The sequence below is a fragment of the Electrophorus electricus genome, chromosome 1, assembly GCF_041902795.1.
Source record: "Electrophorus electricus isolate QZ-2024a chromosome 1, ASM4190279v1, whole genome shotgun sequence".
Classification (NCBI taxonomy): domain Eukaryota; kingdom Metazoa; phylum Chordata; class Actinopteri; order Gymnotiformes; family Gymnotidae; genus Electrophorus; species Electrophorus electricus.
The window spans coordinates 25591596-25597595 of record NC_137497.1 but is presented as its reverse complement, the minus strand read 5'-3'; positions in this window follow the sequence as shown (position 1 = coordinate 25597595).

The following is a 6000-nucleotide window of genomic DNA, read 5'->3' as shown; positions in this document are numbered from 1 at the left end:
AAAATTTAATCCTTTAAAATATTATCTCTGTGTAAAACAGACAAGTAAAAGACACCACTAGAGGGCAGTATTAACACTAATCTGAACACTGTCAAGATTCGTCATGACTGCTTTTACAGATTACAGTTGTTTACAAAAGTTCAAAAGCCTTCACACAGTTTGAACTACAGTGATTTATGTGGACTGAACTGTATATCAGCTTTCATTACTTTATCCATTTATATACATTCTGATATTTTAAAATTTTTCAGTCCTGAATTCACTTTTACATGTATTTTCCATGTAATGTCTTACATGTATCGTCCATGTGATGTCTTACATGTATCGTCTATGTGATGTCTTACATGTATTGTCTATAGATGTGTATGAAATAAACATGTTAATTCATGATAACACACTCACATTAACAGCACACTGCACTAAAATTCAATATAACAGAATAACAAGTGTTAACATACTGTAATACAACACACTGTACTACAACACAATGTGCTCAAAATAAGAATCAAACACACACACACACACACACACACACACACACAGTGACACACAGAGCTGTCTAAACTTTATTATGCAAGATTCCCTTCACTGACTTGAATAATCAAACGTGCGGAATCAAAATATTTTAGAATATTCCAGGAGCCTCAGATTGTTGTGCTCAGAGGTTTGATATTTTAAGAACATTTGTGTCTCATGTATGACACTGTTTGTATTTGGGGAATAAGAACATTTGTGTCTCATGTATAACACTGTATGTATATGAGTAATACTGAAGTATAAATTGGTGGGTTTTGTAGAAGTGGGTCATAATAGATTGGATTGTTTATTCCTCTCACATACCTGAAAATAATTAAAGTGACTGAACGTCAGATCCATATCTGCTGTTATTAGTTATTATTTAATGTATGTGCAATTCATATTTTTTTCACTTGGATTTGTGATTCTCACATGTGCTACTCAAAACACATACAGCCTCCGCATGAAAAATCCCACATAAGCATTTCATCTCGATTATGTTGTAGTACTTCACCTGTATCTGCACTTTTCTGCTCTACCTTTTACCTGCCAATCTACTTATTTATTTAATTTATCGTTACTTCATCGTTCTACAGCGGCATCTCCAAACCGCTGCACTCAGCTCTCTTATCAACTGATGCACATGTAAGGTTCACAAGTATGACTATGACTGTGTATATGTGAGTGTATGTCTGTGCTGTCTTTGTATGTGTGTGTGTGTGTGTGTGTGTGAGAGAGAGAGAGAGAGACAGAATCATACAGAATCCAACAGAGTAGGAGTGTATCTGGACTGGCACGCTGGCACTCTGTCCTTCTACAGCATCTCCTCTCACACAAACACACACTTAAACACACTCCACTCCACATTCACTGAGCCCCTCTATGCAGGGTTTGGGTTTTGGGTTTATCCTGACTCCTCAGTGTGTGTGCGTGTGACCTAGAATAGCCTCCTGTGTCCTGGAGTAACACCTCAGCCTGCAGGGAAACACACACTCCTCTACACACATGTCTGCTGTGTATAAAATACACATATGCACACACACACACACACACACACACACACACACACACACACACACACACAGACAATCGACACCTCTCTCTTTCTGTCTGTCACACACACACATACACACTTTGTTCACTCTCTCTCTCTCTCTCTCTCTCTCTCTCACACACACACACACACACACGCAAATGCACTATACACCTCTCTCTTGCACGTACACACACACACACACACACACACACACACACTTTGCTCTCTCTCTTACACACACACACACAAACACACTCTACATCTCTTTCTTGCATGCGCACACACAAAACACACACACAAACACACTCTAGACCTCTCTCTTGCACACACACACACACACACACACACACACACACACACACACACAACACCCTGGTTCCTCTCTCTCACAGACACTCATACACACACACACAAAATACACCACTATCTCTCACACACATATGCAGACAAACCTCTCTCTCTCACATACTCACACATACACACACTATATATATATCTCTCTCCATCTCACACAAACACACACTCTATACACACACACAGCACTCACACACACAAACATATTTCACACACACACACACACACACACACACACACACACACACACACACACACACACACACACACACACACACACACAGACAATACATTCCTCTCTGTGTCTCCCACAGAACTTTGTGTTATGTGATTATGATACTCACCAACTTTGTGAACACAGACAACATGCATTAATGAGCTTAGAACAGGGCAAAAACATTACTTAACATCACAGCATGGGCATCCATCAGCAGGGATGACTGAAACAGCCAAGAATTCTGAAAGTATCTAATGCTACTGAAGCCTAAAAGCATCTAGTTCTACTGAAGCATGAGCCGTATCCAACCTGCCCTGACGACGACAGCAGTCTCAAGCAAATCTATGTCATTATGTGCAGCTATGTTAATGAAATAAACAGATGACAATTTTAGCCTCCAAAAGTGAAGAGCACCGTTTAACATGGATTTACTGAGTTATTGATTAATTGCAGTATGAATTAATGAGCATGCAGTGTGAAATACAGACTATTCAAACACCACCCTCTGTAAGGGTTGGCACCAGGCTGAGGCCCCCTCCAGCCACCAGAGGGAGGCCTTGAGTCAGGCACGCTACTAATCAGGCTTGATGCCCAACAGCTGGACTAGATCTATAAAAGCCCAGTAACCCAGTCATTCAGTGCTGTATCTTTTCTAAAGTTTTGAGCCAAGATGGTAAATTTGGTTATTAAAGTCTGTGAGGCCTTGTGCTACACCTCACTTCTGCTCTGTGAGGGTGTTTGTGTTTTTATACATCCCCCGCCCTCTCCAGTTTTCCCTCTCAAATCTGTCTCTCTCCCAAGGCTCCCCTTGGCCATAGAAGTTCCTCACTGTTTTCTGGTTTTCTTTGGGAAGTTTTAGTTTGGTTTTCCCGAGTGCATCGGGGCTGCCATTCTTCCTGTGGCGTCCTTGGTTCTCCCTTTTCCCACGCTCGGCATGGTGTTTAGTTTTTCCTCTCGTTTTGTCATCCCCCATTCCTTTGAAGGGCAATATACGCACAGGTAATTATATGTGCTGCGGTCTAGCTGGAGTTTGTTTGCCTTGTAACAAAGCTGCCGGGGTTCAACTACCCCCCTTTGGATATTTACTTTTCTTGTTTTACCTGTTCTATGATTTAACTGTTTCACACATGGGTCTATCATCATTAAAGTGTGGTTGCTCACCCAGTAGGCTGTTGGTGTTAGTACCTATCTGACCTGGGTTTGAACCCCTGTTACACCCTCTCACATCACCTACCTTACTGCATCCAAGTCTATTAAAGCTGCATTATAACAAAACAATGCTATACTTATTGAGTTCACTCAGTCCATTAACTTCAGCCACCAGAAAGGAGTCATGTTCAAAGGCACTCAGTGACTCGTGTACACACGCCTCTCCCCACACAAGCAGCAACACCTGGTAGGTGGGGTGCTGTTGCAGTGGGCAGACAGTGGGAGAAGGACACCACAAGCGTGTCTGTGTCTGGCTGCTCTCCTCCACCTGTTGCCTCCATCTTGCTCCCAGGCCTCACCTGGACATAGCTGGATTAACAAAACACTCTGTGTAACTGCAAAATGTTCCACCTTCAACACTGCTCTGTTTGTTATGCATGAATTCAGTACCTACCTCCTCTTCTCCATGTCCTTGGCATCATACAGGTCCCTGTACGAGATGCACTGGTGTTCCCCGAAGTTCACGAGCTGCTGGTCATCCCACCAACACGCTACAACAACATGCACACGCATACAATTTGGACTGAATTATCAATGAGATTATCATCAGGGCTTCTCTGTGAAAGTGGTGTTTTACTCCAGTTTCACAATGGATTTCAGAGGAATTATGATTTTTTTTAAGTTAAATGTTTGAATTAATGGTTTTAATAATAAAAATGGTTTTCAGTTTAGTGGAGTTGTTTACTTATTTGTTTATATCAGGAATCACTTTATAATTCCATCATGACATCATGAATCAACATCTTCCTTGTATTTTGTGTGTTTACAGTTTGCCTAAAATGGAACATGTTAGTTAATTCACTGAATCATATTTTCTCATGAATAGAAATGTGAACATATATGATGTTTACCTTGTTAATTAAAATGTACAAGCTTCCACTGATGTCTTATGGGTAATATTTTTATATATTTTCATTTACATCATAGTGTATCTTTGTTTGTAAAGAAACAAAATGGAATGTTGTTAATATTTCACAACTAACATTTTAACTGTATAAGAATGCTGAAATTTATTTAAAACATGAAATAGCCATATATCCCATCATATATGTAGAATCAACAGAGTCTAGGTGTAAATGCCACATGTAGAATCAACAGAGTTCAGGTGTAAATGCCACATGAATCAACTTGGTATTTTATCTCACTTCCGGATGATTTAATGCAGCAGCTCAACTCAGACAGCCAAGAAACATTTGGTATTTTTACTGTCCAAAAGCTTTACTGCAGGGTATGAATATAAACAAACAGCATTAATCTGAAGTGAAAACATTGGCAAATAGAAAAAGAAAGTAATTAAACATTCATAGAAACTTTAAAATGGCTTACCTCAGATTGTTTTATCTGGAGTTAAATGAAAGCTTTGTGGAGTTTAGCTGTTTTGTTCTCAGCCATATCTGCACATAAAACGTTACATCAATTACTAACTCCCAAAACAGCCTCACTGCTATTATTTCGCAGTAATTTATTTGCCACTTTATTTTAACATTAGCCTTTGTCAGCTGTGATATTTCAAGTCAAAAGCAGAGTCATTGTGTATGGGAATTATTTCTGAAAAAGACTGAGATTCCCTTCTAGACCTAAATTGAATTTTTACAGATGAACTTTAATAAAAACTACATTTTAGTATAAAGGTAGTGCCTCAGAGCATGGAATAAAATTATCTTTGATATAATTAAAATTAATTTAACTGGAATTAAAAATTGGCTACAAAGAAGGAAAAAATAAATTGTAAGATGAAGGCTCCCTGAGACCAACAGTGTGGTTTTCAGTCATTTTTTACCATCACCTTCCATCAAAGTTCCTTCCATCGTTTCACCTGAAAAAACAATTACAGTACCTTCTTCAACAAAGACTCTCTGGTTTTATTTATTGTATTTATTAAGGACACAGCAGTGTCTTATCCTGGTGGTAATCAATAAAAGCATCCATTGAGGTTCAAAATAATATTTAAAAATATACACATGCTAATTAGATAATAGGTTTTATTACTACAGATTAATGATACATCTGGGAACATAAGTATTATCCCTATGAAGAAATGCTGCATTCTGGAAGTCTGTGAGCATTCAGAAGTGTGTATGTGTGTGTACATGTATAGGAGAGAGCAAGAGCTCAGAGGAGAGCAAGCACAAGTGAGGAATTGTTACGACCCCAAGTGGATCATCTTCTGTTGGTGTGTCCTCTGTGTTTCACGTTGTCTCGTCGTCAACTTGTGGTTGTAAGTATGCGAGAGATTGTTTGGTTCTGGTACAGTAATTCTTGGTAGTGTATTTTGTTGTGTAAATCGTGTTTGGCCTAGACCTCTGGTATTCTGACCCTTGCTTTGTCACAGTTTATGATTGTCACTTATACCCCATATGGAACTTGGTTGCTGTTGTTAATAGTGATTTACATGGTGTGTTAAACTTAACTATTCAGTTGTATATGTTTGTCATAGTTTGGGAAGTAGGGAGGTGAGGCCGTTTATTTAGAGCTTTCTTCTTGTCCTCTGTTTTGGTTCAGGGGGTTAGAACAGGTAATCTTTGTGTATTTATATCTGTTATTTCTCTGTGAGGTAAGTTATCTGCTTTGGTTTGGTTGTGTTTTGTGTTTGTTATTGTGGCACTGTCCTCCCTTCACCCTTTGTCCTTTTTCTTTGCTACATCATTTTCCCCGTCTTTCCTTTCCC